Source organism: Calidris pugnax, unplaced genomic scaffold, assembly GCF_001431845.1.
Source record: "Calidris pugnax isolate Ruff unplaced genomic scaffold, ASM143184v1 scaffold9, whole genome shotgun sequence".
Classification (NCBI taxonomy): Eukaryota; Metazoa; Chordata; class Aves; order Charadriiformes; family Scolopacidae; genus Calidris; species Calidris pugnax.
Genome location: NW_015090778.1, coordinates 6942592 through 6966620, shown reverse-complemented (window position 1 = coordinate 6966620; position 24029 = coordinate 6942592). Strand labels below are relative to the sequence as shown.

General features: G+C 54.4%; 1 protein-coding gene across 8 annotated transcripts in view; it reads left to right on the top strand.

Moving 5' to 3' along the window:
* The window catches only part of SEPT9 (septin 9), a 164559-nt gene that overhangs the window by 113773 nt on the left and 26757 nt on the right, over positions 1 to 24029 (top strand). Inside the window, exon 1 of one of the 8 annotated variants that reach the window (XM_014953256.1) lies at positions 12304 to 12431. The exons of 5 other annotated variants lie outside the window; for them this stretch is intronic. The gene's annotated coding sequence lies outside the window, so the exon portion shown is untranslated. Of the gene's footprint in view, positions 1 to 12303; positions 12432 to 14822; positions 14951 to 22696; positions 22830 to 24029 lie in introns of those variants that run through there. 2 more of the 8 variants (XM_014953262.1, XM_014953271.1) reach the window with 2 other exon arrangements.

The window sequence follows — 24029 nt, the reverse complement described above, 5'->3', positions numbered from 1 at the left end:
CTCTGTGGCACTTGAGTTAATCATCTGGATGTCTCCCTTAGGCTGGTGTGAATTGTGTCCTCAAAGGGTTTGTTTCTCTCTGATGAATGTAAAGAGAACCTGTGCAATCAGTTCAGCTGAAGACGTCTCCATTTGGGTGTGACAATTTTTGCCTCCCCCCCGTATTATTCCAGAGTCACAGGAATGTTGCAGCAGGACAGAGCTGTGCAAACTGCTAATCCCATGTTATCAATAGTGCTTGAAAGGCCCCCAGCAGACCCGGTCCCCTCGTGTCAGGTTGTTCTGCAAACAGGTCGCTGTGGACAATCATTTACTTAAGTGCACAGGTCAGACTGCCTTTGATGCTTATCAATAGTACTTTAACTTTTTTATGATGGCTCTGTCTTCTCCCCTCTCCTCCTCTCTTGCTGTGCCTGGACTGGGACAGACATTCAAAGACTCAAAGAAAAGCTCAGTTTGGGGAGATCTCAGGGGAGAAAAGATTAGATGGGAATCCCAAAGGGTATGGTGCCTACGAGGAGGGGGCAGTGATAAAAGTTAATGATACATAAGCTCTTGAAAGGAGCTTTCTCAATTACAACTGTATGGTAGCTCCCAAGTCTTAAATTGTAGGGTATTGCTCCAAACTCCAGCATGAATGCACCTGGGGTGTATTTCCTGTGGGACGGGTAGATCTGGAGGGACATCACAGGTATCGCCCTGCCCAGCTTGGACCAGAGCCCCTGCCTGTGTTTGTTTCCCCTGCACATTATGACTCTGGATGGGATTTTTTGTTTACTCTGCTTGTTATTTGCTCTGAGGAGGCTGTGCTGCTTTCTACTCATGCACCAAGGTGATGGTGTCCTTTGAACCGTTCTCTGCAGGTACATGGAAATACAGGAGTCGTCCCTGGTTACAGTCTCTGAAGCTACCAATGCTCAGGTTCATGCTGTTACGGTGTAGAGGTTGCTGTCCTCCATCACATGTGTGATGGGCTTGGGGCATTCACTGGCAAATCACTCCCATCTATAATGGAAATAAGCTCAGGGACCAAGAGCCAGAAAAACAGTGAGAAGATGACAAAAGGTTGGATGGCAGGAGAGCCTGGGGAGGATCCTGCCTTTGCTGTTCACTTGCTCATTGTCATGGGTGAATTCCTCTACCCAGTTTCTGCTTTTGTAACAAGGAGCTGGTGAACGTGCCAAGATGCCTTGGGTTCCGTCCTTGCATCGAGTTCCTTCTTCTTCAGGGTTCTGCTGGTGATAAGGAGATTGCTGGCCCTGGTCGCAGAGGTGCAGTGGGGTCATGCAAGGTGGGACAAGCTGCTCTGCCCAGCTCACAGGAGAGTCTTTACAAAGAGAGAGGGCCTTAGCTGTCCAGGACGAGAGGGGAGGGTATCAAAGGGTTTCTGTATCAAAACCTTCTCTAGTCTAGAAGCTCTTCAGCCTCCTTTATCTTAAATTTGAAAAACCTGTAGTTTGGAGGAGGGAAAAGGATTTGGAAGGCAAACTTTGGATGTATGGGGAGCAGATGTGGGGGTGGATGCTGCCTCCTGATGTCTGAGTGACGGAGACTGCTGACACTGAGGGAGGTGGAGCAGGCACTGGTGGGGTGTTTGGATGCTCTTTGCCTCATGTCCTCCTTGCCTGCTTCCATCTTGTGCAGATAGGAAGGAGAATGGAGATTACCTTGGAGTTGTACAGATTTGTCCTGGGAAAAAAGAGTAGATCTGAGCAGCTTTTCTGATAAAACATAATTGTTTAGACAAACTCTGGCTGAACTCGCTTCCTCCTACAGCCCAACGCACAGATAAAGGGGGTGGAAATGGGAGGCCGAGTTCACGGGCTGCTGAGGACCTCCCTGGGGTCACACCGACCCCCAGATCCCCTGTCCACCCATTTTGGTGGCCTGGGAGAAGGCAAGAAGACCCAGTTAAGTGCTGAGGATGATGCCCAGGCTTTAGGTGGTTCAGTGCTCTGAAATGTGGAGGATACCTTGGTAACGCAGGACATTAGTGCTGGGAGTAGAGAGACACGGGTGGTCCTGGATGGCAGCATTAGATCCTTTGTGGTTCCTCTGCGGAGGATGGACCTCAGTTGCTTGTTGCTCTGTGGGATGTGGGAGGTGAATTTGCTCCAGCCATGCTCTCTCCAAACCTGGTGGTCCTGGGCAGAGCCGTGGCCTAGAGAGATTCCTGTTTGGACTGGAAACGATGAGACAAGGAGGACTTGGGTGGGATGTGGCCACAGGAGAGCTGTTGTCATGCCCTGTGTGGCTCCTACTGAGGTCTCCAGGAGTTGTGTTGTGGAGTCAGATGAAATCTGAGATCCTGCTGTAATGCTGATGTTCCTCCCACCATCCCTTGAGGAAACGGTCCTCCTTGCCCTACTTTGTGTAGTAAATAAAAGTTTATTTACAGCCCAGGAACGCATGGCCTGAGGTTGGGAGGTGAAGGCTTCCTGTGCGGCCCTGAAGGAGCTCTGGGGTTTCCTCTCTGCTTTGTGGCTTTGGTTCCTGGGCAGAAATGTCTTGCAAAGGAGCAGCTCTGTGGGTGGGAGCTTGGTGAAGCAGAGGCCTTTGCATGGGCTCTGGGACTCAGCTTTGTTTCCTCTAGCAAGGCCACGTGTCTGTGCATGTCACCTGGAGAAGAAGAGCTGGGAGGAAGTAACCAGTGCTCACGTGTGACACATGGGGGAGAACAGCAAGGGACAGCAGCAGGCGAAGGGCTGCCATCCATCTGCCTTCACCCTTGACCACCATCATCCAGCATCTCCCCAGAGCCCATGTTTGTCTTGGAGGATTTGTTTTCTTTTCTTGTGTTGGGGTGGAAGCTGGTCCTGGTGTCCCCAGCAGCAGTGTACCCTGCTCTTCCTTCCCAAAGGCTTTCCAATACCATCTGGCACCTCCCTGCCATCCAGTCCCCAGCAATGCCTGGGGACCTCTCTGAAGCTCAAACAGTGCAGTAAAACCAGCTCCTTATTTTAATCCCAATTCAGTTAGTGAGGAAAGCATTCAGGTTACGAAGGAGAGGAGCAGAGGAGGAAGAAGCTAAAGGAGAGCCTGACTTTGTTGCCCTTCTGGCCACGTGGCTCCTTCTCCTCCATGAAGCTGTTGCGATAGCAAAAGGGGAACCCTGGGCTTGTGCCCAGAACGTGTGTCTGTTCTCAGCTTCAGAGCAAGCAAAAGGAGAGTGTTACCTCTCTCCTCTTCCTCACTGCTCCTGCTTGGCAAGGGCTCCGTCCAAAAGTCTTCAGTTTTGGACCCACTTTGTCCAAAAAGCCCTGGGCAGCATGGCCAGAGTCCTCCTCAGTGGAAGAGGAGCTCTCCAGGTCTGGACTGGACCCTTCCTCTACACGTGTGACTTTGGGCAGGGGGAGAAGGGATGTGGCTGAGCGGTGACTGGTCCTTGCTGAGGGTGAGGTGGGGATGGGGCTGAGCTCTGCTGACCTGGCTCTGCTGGGGTTCCAGCTCTGCCCTGGCACGGCCCAAAATTGCTCTGCGGAGCTTCAGGGAATGAGCATTTGGCTTCTCCTCCATTCGTAGGAGTGGGAAGAGTCTCTCTGGAGTTATTTCAGCTCATTTGTGGGACAGACAGTCTATGGGATGGCCGTTTGAAGGATGAGCAAACCAAAACCATCCTTTGGGTTCCACTGAGAGAGCAAAGCTGGGAAAGCCTCAAATCACGGGCTGCAGAGACAAGGGGGGGGACATGGCTGTGGCTTTCTGCTGGGGAACAGTGCTGTGTCCCTTGGGAGGGACACAGAGAACATTGGTGTGAGTTTCTGCTTTTCCTTCTCACTTTTAGGCATGCAAAATTAATTTTTCTCTTTTTGTTTTGCCTGCAGCAATATTTATTTTACTGCTCTGCAGCAGCGGGGACTCGATAGGTTTCGCAAACTGAATTCTCCCTCGACAAGCCCCTCCTCTGATTTCGCACTTCCAGCTGCCAGGCTTTGGTTTTAAAACAGCTTGCACCGAGGCTGAAAATATTTGGAGGGCAGAGCAATGCCTCGCAGGAAATGGCTTAAGCTTCCTGCTCCCAAGATGGTGTGAGTGTTAAAACAGAACCGGAGAAATATTAGACATCCTACATCCGGCACGACAGAGGAGGGTGACCCCGGGGTGATGTGATGGAAAGCCCATGCCCCCCTGCCGCTGGTGCCCCCCCCGAATCCCCACACCCCTGCCTTTCTAGGGGGAAAAAATGGGCAAATTGTTTCCTGCTGCACTGGGCTTTGCTGTGTTTTGGGGTTGTGGGAAATGTGTGGGGAGAGCTGGTCAAAGGTGGGGGGCGAAGTGTCAGCAGAGTGAATTTCCAGCAGAAAATGAGAGTTGGGAAAGCGCTGGTTTGGATGAAATGGTCGCTACCAGTTTATCTGCCCCCTTCCAGCCCGAAGCGAAAGGCAAAAGTCTAAACTAGATGATGATCAGGGTCTGAGTCGGTCCCGATTGTTTGGGGCTGGAGCGGGACCTTCCGCATTTGTCAGCGGAAACCACGTTGAGTTATTGGCTTAATCAGAAGCAACTTAATTTTTTCCAGCCTGGATACTTTCCCTCTTCGTGCTGGCTGAGCACCATCTACCTGGCCAGGCAGGGAATAGCAGCTCGTTGTGGGTCCTGGACAGGAGATGCTGGATAGAAGAGAAACGAGAGTGTTTGTGTGCAGGCAGTGAGGAGGGGAGGGCAGCGGTTCTGCTGGTGGTGGTCCTCGCTGGAGCTCACTGGTGGGTGCTGCATCTTCAGATGTCATCCGGATTGCTGCCCTGTTATGGAAAGCTTCTCCAAACCACAGTTTGTTGGCTTGGAAGGTGGAGGTTTAGGTAATCTTGTTCAAAATGTTATCAGTTGGCTAAAAAAATACCCATGCCATGTGGCTGGGAGCCCACAGCTGCAGTGGAGGAATGAGGTGGGAGCTGCAGGCAGAGCAAGCGGGGTATGGTTGGAGCTTTTCTCTGCAGCACCTGGGCTGATCTGAGCTCGCTCACACTGGCTTCCTCCTAACAGTCACTGAAAGACATAAAATTGCTCATAATGGAAGGAAAATTGGACTTCTTACGCCAGTGCTGGGACCTGGGTCGCTTTGGGAGGCGTTATTGCAGCTCCAGGAGCAGAGCGTGTGGGTGCCCCCTTGGGTGTGTTTCCCATGAATGGAGCATTCTGCCGTGCTCCCACCATCCTCCTCCCTGCCTTTCCTCCTTCACCCCTTCTTTTCCAGCCCCATTTCACGTGGGGCAGGGGGAGCCCCGGCTGCCCCCAGGAGTGAGGATGGGGAGGGGGGGGGTAGGTCCCATCCTCAAGGAGCAGCTCTGTGCCTGGGGGGGCTGGCAGTGCAGATTGCTGCTGCTCCCCTTTCTCCATGGCACAGACCCCCACCGACCCCAGAGCCACGCAGCCCTTGGGGCTGGGGATTTGGCCGGGCACACACTGTTTGTTTTCCCAGTTTTTTTTTTTTTCCGTGGGGCGCTTTTCCCCAGGAATTAAGCTTTGGCCAGCAAACTTGGGGGAGGGAGAGAAGAGGCTGAGTTAAATCCCCAAAGTAGTTCCAGCTGGCTGAAAGCTGTGTGTGCAGCCCTGGGACACAGCAGTGGTGCCCACTGCTCTTGCACAACGTGGTTGGAGCTCAGGGGGGGTGCAAACCAGCCCTGGTCCTCACATTGCTTTGTGCAGGCAGGACGATGGGGGCGCAGGAGTGGAGGGGTGGGCTGGTCGGGGCTGCAGGAGCTGAGGGGCAGATGCTGTGGCTGTTTTGGGGCAGAAATAAAGTTATTTCCCTCGGAGCCACTCCCATTTGCCTGCGTGGCTGCAACACAGAATGGAGTGTGGGGGGTGTGTGTGGAAAGGCTTTGCTGTCCCAAATGGTGCTGGGTGGAAGCCCACTGCTGCCCTGCTTGTGTAAAACCTCACGGATGGAGGTGGTGAAGCAGTTGTTCACGCAGCATCCCTGGTCCATGGGGCTCTTGCACAACGTGGTTGGAGCTCAGGGGGGGTGCAAACCAGCCCTGGTCCTCACATTGCTTTGTGCAGGCAGGACGATGGGGGCGCAGGAGTGGAGGGGTGGGCTGGTCGGGGCTGCAGGAGCTGAGGGGCAGATGCTGTGGCTGTTTTGGGGCAGAAATAAAGTTATTTCCCTCGGAGCCACTCCCATTTGCCTGCGTGGCTGCAACACAGAATGGAGTGTGGGGGGTGTGTGTGGAAAGGCTTTGCTGTCCCAAATGGTGCTGGGTGGAAGCCCACTGCTGCCCTGCTTGTGTAAAACCTCACGGATGGAGGTGGTGAAGCAGTTGTTCACGCAGCATCCCTGGTCCACGGGGCTCCACAAGCCCTCCAGGAGGGTGGGTGGCGGGTTGGGGGGGGGCGCCGGCCGCAAAATTCATTGGAAAAGGAAACTTCCTTCCACAGAAGAGTCCTGGAGCCCTTCAGGGGATTCAGCATCCTCTGCTTCTGCTGAGCAGCTGTGGTGAAAATGTGGGTCTGCAGGAAGGAGCCAATGCCGCTGCGTCAATCGCCGCACGGTTGATTTATTTTTCTTCTTCTTGTTGGCTGACCCCCGGGACCCCCCCTCCCAGCCCATCCCTCCCTGTGACTGCGGGCCAGTGCGGGATGTCCCCTCCTTCCCACGGCTCCCACAGAGGGACACTGGAGCCCCCGGGGCTGCAGCAGTGGGAATGGCATGGAAAGGTTTGCGAGCTCTGCAGGAGGGTGGATGGTGGGTGGGGGAGAGGGAAATTCATTGGAAAAGGAAACATCCTTCCACAGAAGAGTCCTGGAGCCCTTCAGGGGATTCAGCATCCTCTGCTTCTGCTGAGCAGCTGTGGTGAAAATGTGGGTCTGCAGGAAGGAGCCAATGCCGCTGCGTAAATTGCCGCACAGTTGATTTATTTTTCTTCTTCTTGTTGCCTGACCCCCGGGACCCCTCCTCCCAGCCCATCCCTCCTTGTGACTGTGGGCCAGCGCGTCCCCGTGCGGGATGTCCCCTCCTTCCCACGGCTCCCACAGAGGGACACGGAGCCCCTGGGGCTGCAGCAGTGGGAATGGCATGGAAAGGTTTGGGAAGAGGTTGGGAAAGGGCTCATTGAAATGCTCCGTGTGGGGCAGAGGGCAGCGCTCATCTCGCAGGTCCGTAGGGAGGCCGAAGTTGATCACTCAGCTTGTCTGAAATCTGAAATGAATGGGCAATTGGAGGCCCAAGGAGGGAGTTTTAGCAAGTCTCTGTGAGACCCTGTGATCCCGCCTTGCCTAGAGGTTGTGGGTGGGATGGGACGGGGAATGCAGGGACATCCATTGGTGAGGCTGGAGATAAGGCTGGTTTCCCTATTGCTCTTTGGCTAAAAAATAGGTTTGTGCTCCACCCCTTGCTTGTATGAGCCCAAACTCTGGATCTGGGGTCTGTTTTGGAGCCCTCACTGATGAAAGAAAATCTTTCAGGTCCAAAAACATGACTGATGGTTGGTGCCCAAGAGTGCTCCTGGTGCTGCGGGGACGTGGGGGGACGTGCTGAGGTTGGTGGCTCTCCCTGCTCTTGGCTATGAGAGGGTGTCAGAAACGAGAGCTGTGTTCTGCAGAACTGAAAACCTCAAACCTGACGGGGCCTGTGACGTTTGAAAGAGGCTGTGAGCGAAGCCACTGCCGTTATCTGCAGATCTCAGCCCGGGGAGGAGGGCGGCTCTGAGCCCTGCCTGGGTTTCTGTGGGGCTGCTCTGGTTTCATGGGGTGATGGGGCTCAGCTCGGCCACCTCTTTGTGCTGGCTGAGTTGGGACAAAGGTGTGGGGAGCTGGTGGGGAGCACAGCACCCGGTGCATTGGAGCCAGGGACACAGGTTGCTGTGGGTCAACAGGGGCTACCTCACTTCCTTGAGTAGTTGTGGGGGACCCTGTGGGACTTGGAACCTGGAGCATCCTCTGGCCATGTTCTCCAGTCCTTGTAGGCAGTGGAACAAGTCTGGGGAGAACTCTCGGTGTCCTGCAGGTTTGTGTCCAGGGGAGTTGGCTGTGAATGCATCCTGTGAAAAGATCTCCTTCTGCTGGCCCAGAAAGCATGATCTGCTGTTACAGTGTTAGGTCTGTGGGTGCTGTAAAGCTAGGGGTTAGGTCTAACAGAGCCAAACAGAACCAACTGAACCCCAAAATCAAAACACGTGGGAAGCGTGCACAGTAGGTCTGAAGAAATGTTTCTTTTATTCACACCTAAAGCCAAACTCTGCTTTCTTTAGAGGTGACTGTCTTCCCAGCAGCTCTTGGGATGGCTCCTGATGGTCCCTTGAGAACTTGTCAGTAGCAGCGACTAATGTGGGTGTTTCCAGTTCCCCAGTAAATGCAACCATCTGCCTTCCTGGCCTCTGTCACACTCATATGGACACCATGCTCTCGGTCCTGAGCCCCGGTCTCAGTCTACGCGTAGGTGCTGCTGCATGGGGTGGAGTGCTGATGCTGAGACCTAGGTGCAGGTTCTGGGGGCTTTGCTCTCCATTTGGTGTGACTGTGATGCAGGTCTGCCCCTAAACACCTCTCAAATATTGGTGCTTCTAGATACATACTGAAATCTTTTGGGAAGCATTAGAGCCTAATTGGAATTGGGTGCCTTAAATACCTTTTAGGATGTATACCTTGGCTCTTCTGTGTCTCAAAACACACTCTGATGCTGGAAGAGTATCAAAAAACAAGATGTACCCCGTCATGGGGAGTGGGATGATGGGAGTAGCTGGGGAGAGGGAGGAAGGGGTTGGATGCCATGCTTGGGAGCTCCAGTGCTGTTAGGTGGCATTACTCGTCTTCAGGAAGCCATAGGGCCTGTTGTGGTGTTGGAGTGGGGCTGGATGAAGATGCCCAGCATGAGTGTTTTGGACCTGGGGTGGAAGCTTGCATTGCAGATCCAACACCATCAGGTGTCTACACCCAAAACCCAGCTGTCCTTCTGCAGAACTTCTCTTGCCACAGCTTGCCCAAGTCCTGCTGCTGCCGGAAGCACGCCGGGGCCAGGCCAGGCATGTCCCCTTACTCTGTGTGCATGGGCAGGGCAGAAACACCAGAGTCATTTCCAGGAGAGGACCATACCTCACCCCAACAGTTCACGCACAAACTGCAGGCCATCACATGCTTGTTCCCCCCTGGCCTGATGCTTTTTGACACCTCCATGTATGAAATAAGAGACTTGGAAATACTGGTGCAACTTCTTTCATGTCATGATGGAGCCCGTGGCAGACAGACCTCACGTTAGACCTCAGCATGGCCAACTTGGTAGCTAATTTGCTGTAGACACCTTCTGTGCTCAGGAGGAAGAGAGGTGGTTGTCCAAACAGCAAGTTAAAACATCTCCGCTCCAGGTCTGCCACCCCACCTTTCCTCTCTCTCTCTCTCCCCAACAATTAGGCAGCTTGAATCCATCCAGCCACTCATCCAAACTCCTCCTTGAGCTACAGGATGTCCTGTGAGATTACTGAGTGCTTGAACGAGGGGTTTTCTTAGCTTGGCAGAAGTTGAGCAGACCCCAGAGGGCTCCTGTGCCGGGGGAAGAGCCCGTTGCCAAGTGGTGGGAGGAATTCCCACGTTCCCATTCCTTCCCTCTGGCTGCCAAACACTCGTGCTGTCCACGAAAGCTGATGGATTTGGTTGGATTTAACCTTTGCTCAAAGAAGTGAATAACAGAGATCTTTTACTTTTGGTTTCTGGGTGTAAATTCACAATTCAGTGACGGATTTGTATGCACAACACGATTCTGCGGTGGGAAAAGCTGGAGGAGAGACAGAGAAAGACTCCACTTGGGTCTCTCCTCCTTTGTAGCAGGAGCCTGCAGAGTGATTACCCTTCCTTCCTGCTCTAACCAACCCCCCTGAACCAGGCTTTAGGTGTCAGCCAGACCTTACTCTTTCAGTAGAAACAAAAAAGGCAGCCTCGTGGGACGTGGGATTTCTCAATGGAGTTTCAGGGAGGAGAAATGCTCTTTTTTTTTGTTGCTTCTTCTCATGCCTGTGTCAGAAGGCCCAACTAGCACTATTTTTTCTTGCCCTGGACCCTTTTTTTCCACTCTTTGGTTTGTCTCATATGGTATGAACTGTGGTGACACTGATGCTAGTGATTGTCACCAGTCACGTCAAAGTGCTGTGTGAACAGCCTGTGTGGTTAGGTATTAAGTGTGAGGATGGCCTGGTTTGGGGAACCAGAGAGTGACCTGAACTTCAGCTCCAAGCTCCCCCAACCAGGCAAAGAAGAAAAGAGAAAACCAGCAGGTCCTGGGACTGCCTGAAGTCATTTTTGGAGGACATCAGCCAGGGCCCACGTGTGGGATCAGCTGGAAGGGTGCAGAGAAGAGAGAGAATCTCGTGGTGAGGTTTCTGGGTTTCTTGTAGTTCTGCCGTGCTGAAGATGCCCCAGCAAATCCCCTCCTGATTTGGACCTCAGTATTTGCCAGTGCAGCCCCTCCATACTCACAGAGCCACGGCCACCGGGTACAAAGCCACAGAGAGACTTTGCCACAAATGCTGCTCTGTGGCCACTTGGCACAGCGAGGTGCTCACCCGCCTCGAGCAAGCATTGACTTGTGTCTCGCTGGAGATGGATTGGCCACCAGTCTCGGCTCCCCTTGCACCCCATCCCCTTGCACCCAGCAAAGGGCCAGGAGAAGTCTCCCTGATGGAGGTCAGCTGTACATCAGGGTGGTGCGTGGCCTCCAAAAAGTTGGGATGATCCTGTCTCCAACGTGATAGGATTTTTGGAATGATCCCGTCTCCAATGTGATAGGATTTGGTTCTAATTAAACAGATGTCTTTGTAGGTGACCCTGGGGTGCTCCTCCCAGGGCAGCCTGTAGGGATGGGGAGAAGCTCTGATGAAGTGATGCTCTTGGTCTGGGGGGTTTGCTTTGGAGTGGGCTTGGAGTGAGGCCCTGGGGAAGGAGCACGGAGAGGTCGAACCTTACGAGTGTTTGCTGTTCCTGTGCCAGCAATTCCCTCCTGGAGCCAGAGCTCCGGGGGAGCAGCAGAGGCAGGAGCACATTTGAAGTGCTTTTTGCTGCGGACACATGGAAATCAGAGGCTTGTGACCCACTGGAGAACAGGAATTGGAGTAATTGGCCCCAAAATGACAAGCTGTTGATTATGAGAAGTGCAGCCTGTGGCATTGCAGCCAGCCCAGGGGTTATGACCGGTGCCATAACCCCACGGGCTTTTTATTTCTTTGGCGTATCTGTGTAAATCTCTGCTCTCCCATTAGTGCCTGCCCTCAGCACTCCCTGAAAATTGCCCAAAAATTCCATCTTGGTGCAATTTAGGATACGCTCCAGCCTGCCCCGAGAACATCTGGTATCTGTGCATCGGGTGATATTAATCACAGCGTGAACGCGGCCAAGTGTTAAACGGCAGAGCCCTCCCACCTCCCCCCTGCAAATGAAGGTTGTTTCAATGTTCCAGCAATAAAATTAACCTAGCAGCCTGGGCAGGCGGTGATCTGGCAGGAACAACTGCTGTGTGGGATGAAGGGATGAAGAATGCTCTTAAATGGGCCAAGAAACCATGTGGTCCTATGACTTTTTGAAATCCCTGCGGTGTTTGAAGCTATTTTCTAGTCCTCCTCGTCTTCTGAATCCACGGCCGTTCCTGGTGCATCTGCAACTCTCCCCCCACGGTGTTCTGAGAGCTGAGGCTGTTGTTGTTTTGGGTGTAAATGCTGCTCCCTGTTTCCAGGAAGGTAAACACCCCTCCCTCGCCCTGCTTTGCTGTAGAGATATCAAAGTGCTTCGCAAAGGGGGAGAGATGTCGATTCTGTTTTGCAGATGGAGGAACAGGGGCTGCTGAGAAATGTGTGTGAATCTGCTTGCTCGGAGGGTGTTTGTGTTCTTGCTCCAGGTCACTTAGTGGCTTCCTTTCATGTTGGGCAAGGAGCAGAGAGGACTGGCACAGGGATTATTTTGATTCCCCTTTTCCTTGGGTGACCGCACGCCAGACAGCAGGCAAACCCCCATCAGCACCCTGCTATTCGCCTTGGCCCCAAAGGAGAGCCTGGCTCGGGTTTGCCCCAGGTTTGTGGCTGAGTTTGGGGGGGAAAATAAAAAAAAATCAACAAAAAAGAAAAAAAAAAGAGAGAAAAAAATCGAAACTATGTCTCTAGCACAGTTTGTGCCTTAACCAGTGAGGCTGCGGCGCTTTCAAGGGAGGCAGCCCCAGCGCTGCGGCATGGGAGGGACGGGAGGGGGGATAACTCTTGTGTGGTGCCTTTGATGTCGGAGGCTTTTACCCGCGTTACCCGGGGAGAAACTCGAGTGCTTTTCATGTCTGGTGGTGAGGGAAGGCAGAGAGCCAGGAGGGATTTGCTTTGTGAGACCTTTACGAAGGGAACCGAGCAGAACTTTTCAGAAGTTGGGGGGCGACTCGCTGGGGCGGCAGCTGAAGTAGGTGCTGGAGCATCCTTGGCTCTTGGGGACGCCGGGCAGCGTGCGTTGTCCTTCTCGTAATCCTTGGCTGAGTAAGTTTCTCTGCCTCAGGGAATAAAAAGCGGTGGCGAGGGCTGTCCTGGGGTCTCCAGAGGGAAGTCGTGGAGCGGGCAAGCTGGAGGCTGGCTGTGCGATGAGTGGAAGGGAGGTTACAGGGTGAGGAGAGGAAAAATAGAACGGTGACTTAGCAAGGGGAAAATACCAGGGGCATGATGCAGGCATCGGCGCAGGGAACTGCTTTGTCAGGGCCTGTGCAGAGGGAGGAGGCAGAGCTGACTCGCAGCCACCGCTCGGGGTTCGCCGTGGGCTGGGGATGTGCTGGGCTGTGTCTCGGGGCTGGAGCAGGGCAGGAGCGGGAGAGGGGAGTCCCAGCAGCTGGTGCTGTGTCTTGGGGGTGAAACAGGGTGGCAGCAACTCCGGTGGGATCCAGGTGATGGTGGGGGAGTCCCTGGGATGAGCTCCCTGCTGCAGGAAAGCTGCCCTCACCCTGCGGTGAGAAGGGACCCCGGTTGCTGGCGATGCCGGACAAGGGTCCATACTGAATTTGGGAGCCCTGCCCCAGCCAGAAGGGCCTGGTGTGGTTGTCTGCGTGCGTGCAGGCAACGGGAAGGGGCTGCTGGAGCCTGGCCTGCCTGGCAGACGTGTGGCTGTGTGGGCTTTGCTGGCTGCGCTGGAGATGCTCTTGTTTTACTTCCCCTGAGAAACACGTCTCTGTAGCATTGTGGGGAGCGTGTCTGGTGATGGAAGGGAGGGGTGACAGCCCGTGGTTGTCTCTCTCCTCGGTTTCTGCTGTGAAAGTTGTTTGTGAGCTGATGGGGAAGGAGCCATCTGATGTTTGATGGCCCCTTGTCCCGATGAGCGCTGGGGAAAAACCCATCTCCCGAGCATCCTTGTGGGTGGTGCAGAGCACCAGGCCAAGGAGGTGGCAGGGGAACCGTCCTCTCCCCAGTCCTTTTCTGTCACTCTTGGTCCCCATATGGGACGTGCACCCCAAAAGCATCCTCCTGCTCTCCTCTCCACCATCCTGCCCCAGCACACGCTCGGCTACCCCTAAAGCTGAGCTGCAGCCTGTCCCCAGGGCACATGTCCCCACCTGAGCAGGGGGATGCACTGCGGGGTGTGCTGGAGAAAAAAAAAAAAAAAAAAAGCAGGGGGATGAGGATGCCCAGCTGCCTGCCAGGGGAGGTCTGATCCTTCCAGAGGGGGTAAGTTCGAGGTGTTGGTCCCGGCACCCCCCAGCCCCGTGTGGGGTCGCGGCCACTCGTTGTCCCCAGGGGAGGGGGGGGGCAGGCGTGGTACAGCCCGGGAGGAGCGGCACTCGCCTCCCCCCGCCCCGACAGCGGCTTTTTTTTTTTTTTCTTTTTGCTTTTTTTTTTTTTTAATTACCCACTGTTCAACCCACAAGATTGTACTAAGAAGTTAGAATGGCAAAAAAGGGACTTTGGAAAGAGGAACTGTGTATCTTGTGTACCAATGTTGTGAAAATAATGTGAGATGAGACTCATGGAAAGATATTTGTTTAGGATAATGTGCCGGGTCACGCCGCGCTCCCCCGTGGCGTGGGTGTGCGGGGACACCGCGGTGCCCACCCGTGGTTCGGGTCCGTGTTGTGCTGGAGCGTTGTCGCGATGCAAAAACTTTGCAGCCGGGAGTGGGAAACTTGCTTTTTTTCCCTCCCCCTTTTTCTTTTTTTTCTCTCTCTCTTTTTTTTTTTTAAATTTTAATGGCACCTCCTCGTTCTCCTCTCGCCGCTCCCGAGGGCTGTTTGCACGGTGATGGAGGGGGGGGGACTCGTACTCGATGGATGGTGGTGGAGGATTGGGGATGGGTACATCGAAGTGACACAGTGGGGACCCCCAGGACTTGCTCCGTGCGTGGTTTTTCCCCTTGTGCCATAGTCCGGCAGAGGCTGGGGGTGCCGGGCGTGGGCAGTCCGGGCCGTGTGTGGTGTGTGCCTGCAAAAACCCCTCTTTTCCCCTTGTACCCCAATGACCCGCTCTCACACAGCACCTTTACCCCCCCCCTCCCGGAGGCAGCCAGGGTGGGGGTTTTCCCCTCCTGCCTGTGCTGCGACCTGCTGGTCCTGTCTGCAGGAAAGGCTTCGTGCCAGAGGATTTCGGCCCATGCTTTTTATATCCATCCCTGGTGTGACCACACTTCATTCAGGGAAGAAGCATCCGGGATGGATCTGGGCTGACGTATTTGGGGCCGTGACTATCTCCAGCTCTGCCAGGGCAGACAGAGGCCAGGGGAGCAGCTGGGCTCCAACGGGGCTAATATTCCTGCCCGGTGCCACGGCTTTCAGCGATACACTGAGCTGTCTGTACAGGGTTTCAATGAGTTTTTGTAGTTTAGGGCCAGAGGGCACTGACAGAACACTGTGTCTGCCCTTCCATAAATCACAGGTCACTCCATCTCGCTCCCAAACCCCTCTTTGGAGCATCCAGCCCTCTGTGAGCTGAGCAGCCGCGTGCCCTGCGCAGCTTTCAAGGGTGGACTTCCACGGACGCAGGGACCAGAGGAGCGCTGGAACATCTGACTTTAGCACCAGGCAAGTTTGGGGTTAAATATCCCTCGTGTTAAAGGAGTTGCTTCATTTTATGGAGGTGCAGCAGATGGAGCAGACCGGTGGTGCGGGGCTGGGCTGGGCAGAGATGTTACACTGCTGGTGGAGACGTGCTGGGTGAGGGTCCTGGGCTCCCCCGGCACTAACGACCCGTTGGTTGATTTGACTGAATTCCCCGTTTGTTGATTTGACTGAATTCCCCTGTGAGATACGTGAGCCTGGGCTGGGTGATAGGAGATTTGCATGTGCAGGCAACGCTCGATTGAGCTTTGGTTTTGAGATGAGTGGCAGCTCAGGCACCACCCTGTAAAAAAAAAAAAAAAAACACCAAAAAACAGCAAGAATTGTGGTAATATGTGAACCCCTAAGTACCATTGCCCCGTCCAGGTGTGATTCCAGACTGTAGGATCCAGCATCCAGGAGGAGTACAGCTGTCCAGGGCGCGTGCCCTGCTTACAGCCCTGCTCTAAGGGCATCCTGAGTGTGGATAAGGACATGTTGGGACAGAAAAAATACACTTGGAATAGGTAGAGGACTGTGATAGCCCTGGGAGCTGTGACTCCTTCCAAGCTTTTGTAGTTGAAGTCCATGATTTTCCGTGTTGAGAGCAAAATACCTGTGTGGCTGTGGGGCTCGGAGGTGAATGTGTTTGACCTCACAGCCATTAAGCAGGTATATTGTCCCCAGTATAAACTAGCCATAGCTGGAGGTATGCAGATGTGGTGGGGTCTAATGGCTCGGTGGCTAATAACCTGGTAGTGGTGGTTCCTGGACGCCTCTCCATGGGGAATCCAGACTTCCCTTCTCTGAGCACGGTGGAATTTTTATAGCCTGTGGTTTTAAACACTGTGATTTCCGTCTGGCTGCGACGCCGCATCCAGCCCTGTTGAAGCTACGCTGGGGCTGGGCAAAGCCCACGCTGGAGATGTTGGTGCTTGGATAATGTGTGCTTTGCTGTGGTACGTGGGAAAGGGAAGGAGAGATCTCCTGGGGTTGCGCCTGCTGGGTGCTGTGACTCTGTGTCTGAACACAGCTGTACTTTGTCTCATTTATCTCTAAAATTTGGTAGGCACTTTGTGGAGAGGTGTATGGTAAAGCTAGCTCTTTCAGTAAAAAATAATAATGAAAACTGGACTGAAAGAGTTAATATTGCAGTGGCATCCTAGAAGTGCCGGTCCAAAAATCCATGGGGAGTAGGCACATGGCATTTCAAGGTAACAGGAGGGTGTGGGGTCATGGTGGAGGGAAGGAGCTGTGGCAGAGAGGCCAGATGGACAGACCCCATTTGCTGTAGGGTGTTGCTATCTGGGGAGGGGTACACAATCATGGGACCTGTGCCCGGGTGTCAGCTGGGAGATGAAGGCAAAGACTGTTTGTCCGCATCCGTGGTGGATGTGAGCACCGTCTGCTTCCCAGCAGCATCCCCAGCTTGCATCCCTGAGGTCCCTGAGCTGGTCACAGAAAGAGGCAGACTCTGCCAGTAACACCCTGAAACTCCCCACCTCGAGCCAGCTCACCCTCATCATCCTGAGATGCGGTCCCCAAAATGCCAGGTGGTGTCGGGATGCTCGTGGGTCCTCATTGCCATCGGTGATCACTACAGCCAAGCACCACCCGTCAGGAATTTGGCAGTGATGCTTTCTCCAGTTCCTGCTAAGGAGAACCGATGCTGAGGTCTGGGTGCTCTGGGGGTGCTTTGGACCCCTCAGACCTTGCCAGGCTGAGACGGCCGCATCCCCTTGTCCCACTGTGGGGACGCTGGGCCACCTCCATCCTGCTCTCCCTTCTCACGAACTTGTGGAAAAGTGATTTCTCTTCCCGTTTTCTGGCCCCCTCCCAAACTGGGTTAACACTTGCTGCGGGTGCAAAACTTGCAGGAGGAGCCCCAGCCGAGCGGGGCTGTAAAAGCCACATTTTCTTTGGGAATCGGATTAAGGCCCCTTCTTCTGCGCTGGGCGGATGCGGGTGACATGAAGTCTCTCTTTGTCCTGGATGGTATTTCTGGCTCAGCTGCAGTGGGTTAACCCTTTCTCATCCCACACGGTCCTGGTGATGAATAGCCCTTTGCTAAGCAACGGGGACCTTTTTCTTGGGTGGAAGGGGGGGCACTGTGGACTGTTTCCTCCCTCAGTGCTGATGCCTGGGTAGGGGATGCGTGTGGGACAGGGACCTGCCCCAACACTGTTTTCTGCTGCCCGTCTTTGGCATTTTTTATCACTCTTTATTCCCCCAGATAAACTGGTGGAAGGGGAGGTGTGCTGCAGTCCTGCACTGGGACCAGAGCCCTCGCAGTGCTGGGGTGGCTCCAGGCTGCCTGGATGGCACAGAGGGACTTGAGTGGGACAGGGAAGGGACAAAAGTCACAGCGAGCACAGAAGCTGGGCCAGCTGGCGAGAGCAGGAGAGCTGCCTGTGTGCTCCTCAGAGAGCAATTACCCTGTCGTGGTGCTCCCTGGGGCCATGGTGCCCAGCCAGGCGCTGGCACAGGGCTGGGGCAGGAGCATCCTTCTCTCAGGAGAGCTGGAGGACTTAATTACCAGGCTGCAGCAGGGCGGATGTAGGCAGAAAGCACCCGTTTGGCTCCAGGGAAGCCCTTGGCTCTCTTGCCCGGGGTCGAAAGAGGTGGCTTGGTTTGGTACTTGGTGCTTGTGCTAATCTGCTGTGGCCGAGCAGAAAGGAAGGTGATCCCACGGCTGTGCCCTGGGGACTGGTGCCCATCAGCATCTCGTGCCGCACACCCAGGGCTTGGGTCCCTTTCACCTTTTATCCTCCACTGCGCCGCATTGCTGCATCACCTTGGATTCATCTACGTTGCTCTCAGCCTCAGCTTGGCTTATTTATGCAACAGCCAAATGGCAGCAAGGACTGTCCCTTTCTGGTGGCCCAGCAGAGCTCGCGGGATGCCCAGCCCTGGCTCCCTGCAGTGCGGATCCTGTGCTGTTACCAGGGTGGCTCCTGATAAGAGCAGAGCAGGGATTTCCTCATGGGAGGTCCTGGACTGTGTCAAAGTGGCCCTAGGAGGAGCTCGCCAGGCCTCCTGGCAGCAGTGGGCTTGCAGACCACGGGTCTGAATTCTCCCCGTGCCCCTCTGCTCTGCTGCACGTTAGGATGTGATCACCCCAGGACTGATGGACGGGTGCCACCACCTCCCAGACCTGACCCCAGGAGCAGATGGGGACCGTGTGGGACTCGCTCACGGCGCCAGGAGCAGCGGGGAAGCAACGCAGTTTCCCTCCCACCCGTCCTTCTCTTCCCCCTCATCCTCCTGACCTTTCCCCATCAAAACACAAAGCACTATTCTTTGCAGAAAAGCACCTCCGTCAGAGCAGACAGCTGGCGTGGCAAGCAGCTTGCTGGGGATGGGTTGCTATTAATTAAGCTGCAGGAGACAGCCTGGCAGCTTGGCAGCTTGAATGGAGCTGGAGCAACGGAGTTTTCCATCTTTTCAAGGTTAGGGTGCCCTAAATTCTTTCTTCTTTACCTCCAAAGGGGATGTATAGGTTTGAAGGGGGAAGCACACAAAGGATGGAGAAAGGCCCTTTATGCACAGCTTGCACAGACGTGTGTCCATCACGCTGCTGGGAATGAGCGTGTGGGTGCACAAGGTCTGCAGGGACCCTGAGGACACCCCAGCACCCAATTTGCAGCTTGATCCATACCGGGTGGATGCCATGAGCCCTGGGGATGTCACTGCCTGGGCAGCGCTGGAGCATCCCCTTTCACTGCCTGAACATCTCCCCATCTAGAGAGGAGATGCCACTTTGGGGCGAAATGGAGTTTAAACTACTTGAATGAGTTTGCTTGAGCTGTGGGGCGACCTGAGTTTTCACTCCGTCCCATTCCCCCTTGCAAAGGTCATTTATTTTGCCATACTCATCCTCGTGCCCTGCTGCTGAGTCCATGACTGTGGTGAGAGGAACAGGCGATGGTGACGTGCTGAACCCTGGTGAGATGCCCTTCGTCGTACGAGACCCACAGAGGGTCTGTCTGCCCCCCCCTTGCTGCAGGGCAGGATATAGGGGTTTGGTGGGGCAGGACTCAGGGCTGCTGAGATGAACATCTGGGTGATGAACATCTGGGTGATGCACAGAGGATTTTGCTTTGCCCTTTTTGAGGGTGACTCGTTCTTTGTGATAGTCTGGCTGCGGGTGTCTGGAGTAGATCAAACCCTTGAGGAGGAGGAAGGTTGAGGTTTGCTCCTGAAGAAAAGGCAGCAGGCAAAGGAGCAAAGTGTGTTTCCTCCATCAGGGCAGAGCTGTTCCATCTGCAGAGCTCTCCCGGTGACTCTTGAGCCGCAGCGTTTCGGTGCCAGGACAAATTGGTCCCTGCAGAGAAAAACCTGCGCTCAGAGCGGTGACAGGGCTGGGGGGGTCGCCTGGAAGATGCTCTGTGTGCTTCATGTCTGTCTGACCCAGCACATCAGTGGCCAAACCCCTGCAAGAGGAGGGGCGTTGGGAGGGATGGAGGTGTTTTTTTTTCCTTGCTTTTTCCAAATATTTGTGACCCCGGAGTGGCTTCTCAGCAAAGCCCGTTCCCTTCTGGAAAATGATGGATTACTCAAGCACAGCGAGGAGCCTCCTGCCTTCCCCGCGCAAGGGAGCAGATGCTGCAGATCCTCTGCAGAAGAAGGGTGGTGGAGGAAGGGAGGCTGCTGCCGGGGCACTGCTGGGATGCGACACCGGGAAGGGAGGCACGGCCTCCCTGGGGAGCAGGATGTGACGCCGGGAAGTGAGGCACAGCCTCCCCTGGGAGCGGGTGACTCACACCAAGGACATGGTGCCAGCTGCGTGTGCTGGCTGATGGCAGCCCGTGAAATAATTCCTTCCTTCCTTCCTCTCCTGGAGGATGGGAATGGGCTGGAGGTGTCTGGCTGGGGGAGCCCTTGGTTTTTGGTGCAGTGGGAACGGTCCTGGCACTGTGTAACATGGTTTTCACAAAGCGGCCATGGTTTGATGATGCTGCCAGGCTCTGCTGCCTGCTCCTGGCTGGGCATGAAGGGGTTGGTGGTGGTCACTCCCTGTGCTGGCTCAGGACATCCTTGCTCCATGTGATGGAGTCTGCAGGGCCCTGAGATGCTCCTGACAGCACCTGCACCCCATGGTACCTGCTGCTTCTCTGCTGTCTTAGTCTAGGGAGAGTTAAGCCACCAAATAACTCCTTTTATGAAGGAATCAGTGTGGTACCTGCAGAGGTGTCTCTCTGACGTGGGCTGCTCAGGGAAGCTGCTCAGTGCCGAAAACCAGGTAGCTTGAAAGAAAATAAACAGCATTATCTATAGACTTGGGAGTCCAGTACAGGCAGAAGGGAGGAAATATTGTTGTTCTGCAGGTCTTACCATTATAGACCTTCTGGAGAGTTACCCTGCACGTTCAGAAAGCACCACGGTGGTTATGGTGGCTACCTGCCAGAGCCCTTCCCAGGTGCTGACACCTGCAGCCAGGCTCTTAGAAAAGTAGTGGGGATTGGTTTAGATGTTCCTGGTAATGGGTCATCCTTTCTGTTCCTGCTAAAAGTGATGGTGTCTCTTTCAGTATTTAAAAAATTCAATTTTGATCTTGTGGTCTGCAAGCCTGTGTCCTTTTCTTGGTCGTGCTGCCTTCCACTGAGCTTGCTGGTGCTTTACCAAGGTCTCTGGATGTGTTTTTCCTTCTGCTATTGATCTGAGATTATAAATATAGCTGGCAGGATTTCCAGCTCTCCGTCGAAGCCACTGGGGACTTGCAGGTGGTCAGCATTGCTGCACTATTAAAAGAAAAAAAATGATTAACTAAGCCCTAACACTGCACTTTTAGCTGGGGGATGCAGGAGAAATTAGAAATGTCCCTTCAGTATTCCTGTGAGAAAAGACATCCTCTTCCTGCCCCCCGTATTTAAGGGATTTGATGTTTTCTTCGAGGTGGGCAGCTTGGGGTGAAAGGTTTTTGTTGGAAGCCCAGCAAGGTCTCCCTCCCAGGGGGGCTGGTCCTGGTGAAGTTGTCTTCATTTGCAGATCTTGGTTATTCCTCAAAGCTGTGGCTGGAGCACGTGCTGGCCAAGGGCAGAGCGTTGCCTGGTGTAGGGGACAGCTGTGGCACTGGAGCAGGGCTGGCATGGCTGGGGGACAACCCCACCGCTGGACAGGTTTCTGGTGTGAGGTAGAAGGTGTTGGGTGGTTGGGATTTGTCAAAACTTGGGTACTAGGGAAACCATTGCTGGTGATCTGCTCCTCCCGCTGCCTCCCAGCCTTTCCTGAGCATCAGTGCTGGACCACCCCTGGACCACCTTCTCCTTCTCTGATCCCTACCAGCTCTGCTCTAATGCCAGAGCTTGTCCCCACCACCGTCCGCAGTGTGGCTGTGACATGGGGACCTGCTTTCACCTGCAAAGGTGTCAGTCAGGTAAAATAGTACAGATAGAACCACATAAGACAGGCAGGAACCTTATTATTTTGGATTCATTATAAGCCCACGAACTGGATCTGTAGTTAGTTCAAATCCCTTGGATGACTTACAGCAGAATCGCTTCTAACTCTGATTATAATTCTTTAAATGACAAGAACAGTGATTTTGTGATTTTAAATCTCTGAATGGGGGATCTGGATTCAGTTCTTGGCTCTGTTGGAAGTTTTCTGCCTGACCCTGGGCAAGTCACTTAATCCTCCTCCTGTTCATCTGCACTGTAGAGGTAAGGAAAGGTGCAGGAATAAGTAAGGAAAAGTTTCAGGAGTAGAGAGATGCTCCTGTAAGAACAACTCTTGGAAATGGCTGTTTGTCACTCTGTGAGTGCCTCCTCTGTGCAAACAGCCCCAGAGCCACCCAAGAGCCTTCAGGGGACAAGCACAGATAGCAGAGCCCAATGCAATTATTTGCTTTGAGGCCAGGGATGACACTTTATTGTCCTTCTGAGCTGCTGGCTCCCCCACCTCAGGTTGTTTCTGGGAAGGATGAGATAGGAGATGAAACAAAATATTTTCTACGAATTAATCTGAAAAACAACTTGCAGCGTGAGCTCCCGTCCTGCTTCAAATGTCTTTGCAGAGCTTCAGTCACCAAGGGGGGAACTTTTCTAGGTTGTTTTGGTGGGTTTTTTTCCACTCACAGGCAAGACTAAAACAAGTCCACACTTTCAAGGTGTTAAAACATCACGGAGGGAGGAGGTGTTGGTTCACGTGGCTGTGTTCACCCTTCTGCTGCCAGTCCTGGTTTGGGCAAGTGAACCTGGTGCTGGGTGCTTAACACCTGCACAGTGTTAGAGTTGTGGTTATTTCGGTGGCAGGGACGTGGAGAGAAGATGGCATCCGCCAAGCCCACGTGCACCTGAGATCCCTCCCTTATTCCCCGTGCAAGCACAGCACCCAAGACACGTGCACCTGAGATCCCTCCCTTATTCCCTGTGCAAGCTCAGCACCCGAGGGAGGATGGAGGAGCTGGGATGAGCTGCTTTCCAGCTCTGCTCCGACCTTTTTCCAGCTAAATCAAGGCTGGAGTGACTTGCAAACAGACCCAGCTGCTCCTCAGGCAAGCCCAGTTTGGCATCTAGCGCTGGATTTTCCCAGAGATTAGGGAGATTAAAACACTAATGCCCATTGATAGGGGTTAAAGCTTTGTTAAGTCATAAAAAAGTGGTGTAATCCAAGCAGAAAGCACCACGCAGCTGCAGCGTAAGCAGATTGAGGCTGGGTTTCCTGCCTGGGTGCTGGGGTGGAGATTTCTCAGAAATTGTTTTTTGTGGCACTGGCTGGAGTGGGGGGACACCAGGCTTGTCCCTCTGAGACCCCATCATTTCTAGGGCAGCCTTCCCAGCCCTAGAGGGCAGGGGATGCTGCCAGGCCAGCGTGGGTGGAGGAAGAGCCACTGGTGCCAGCGGTCCAGAAGGGGAGAAGAAAGGTGACAGCCACAGGAGAACCACGGGTGACGAGGCAGGGTGGGCTGTGGTCGGGGTGGCAGGGCTGGCAGGGCTTGCCTGTGGAGCAGGAGTTTGGGTGGGGATGCTGATCAACAGGTTAAAAAAAAAAAGGATGGGCAAGTACTAGCCCCCCGGCTTGTGGGCTGTGCATGGGAAATGGAGTCCTTTGGGTATTGAGGACTGCAAATGTGCAAAGCCTCCTTAACCCTTTCGTTGCCTGCAGGCCTTTCTCTGGGAATGCAGATGTTCTGAGAGCTGCAGGGAGCTGGGGGGGAAAAATAGCCCGAGATCATAGGACAGGTCAAAGTAATGTGTTGGAACCGGGGGGGCGAAGGGGGCAAGGCTGGCTTTGCATCCTGGGTGTGAAGGGAGGGAGACCCCCTTCTGCTCCTGGCCCTGCGGGCGTTGCTGGGCTCTCTGTGCCTGCTGCCCAGGGCTTCCCACTGCCCAGCAGCACCGAGGGGTGGCTTCCACCCACGCCAGCACCTCCCTGGACCCCACACCACCAGTGGGAGCAGGGCTGGTGGTGCAGCCCACCTGCCTGGCCCCCTGCACATGGCCCTTCTCTCTGCTGGTGGGAGAGGGGTGATGGCGAAGCTCTCTGGTAATCAAGCTGTGGTAATCAAGATATAAGGCAGGAAGGGCTTGTGGAGACAGATAATGTGTTTATTCAGCTTAATTGATGTGATTTTTTAAAAAGCAGCCAGGCTAGTGGGTGTAGGCTGGGGATGTGGTGAAGCCCAGGGGTCTTCAAAGAGCTGCGGAGCGAAGTCAGCAGCGTTAACACCCACCGGAGATGGGGTTTGGTCTCTGGGGGGAGAATTTCAGGCTGCTTGAAAGCAAAAGGCGAGTTTCAACGCCGGTGAGTGGCAAAAGGGGTGGGATGGGGATGGGGATGTGCCCCTTCATCCCTGGAGCAGTGGGATGGACCGCGGGGTCTGCTGATGGGAGTGGGATGGGGAGTGGGAGTTTGTCCCAACCTCACTTTTTCCCCGTGGAAGTCCCCAGCACCGACCTCCCTGCCCCTCCTGAGGGGGGGGACGTGCTGCTTCTCATCTCCCCCAAACCCTTCTAGGACCCCCACCGGCCCGGGACGGGCTCGTAGGGACGGGGGGGGGATGGAAACTTCCCGGGGGCGAAACAAACTTCGCGGGAAGAGGCTCCATCCCCCCGGGGCCGGG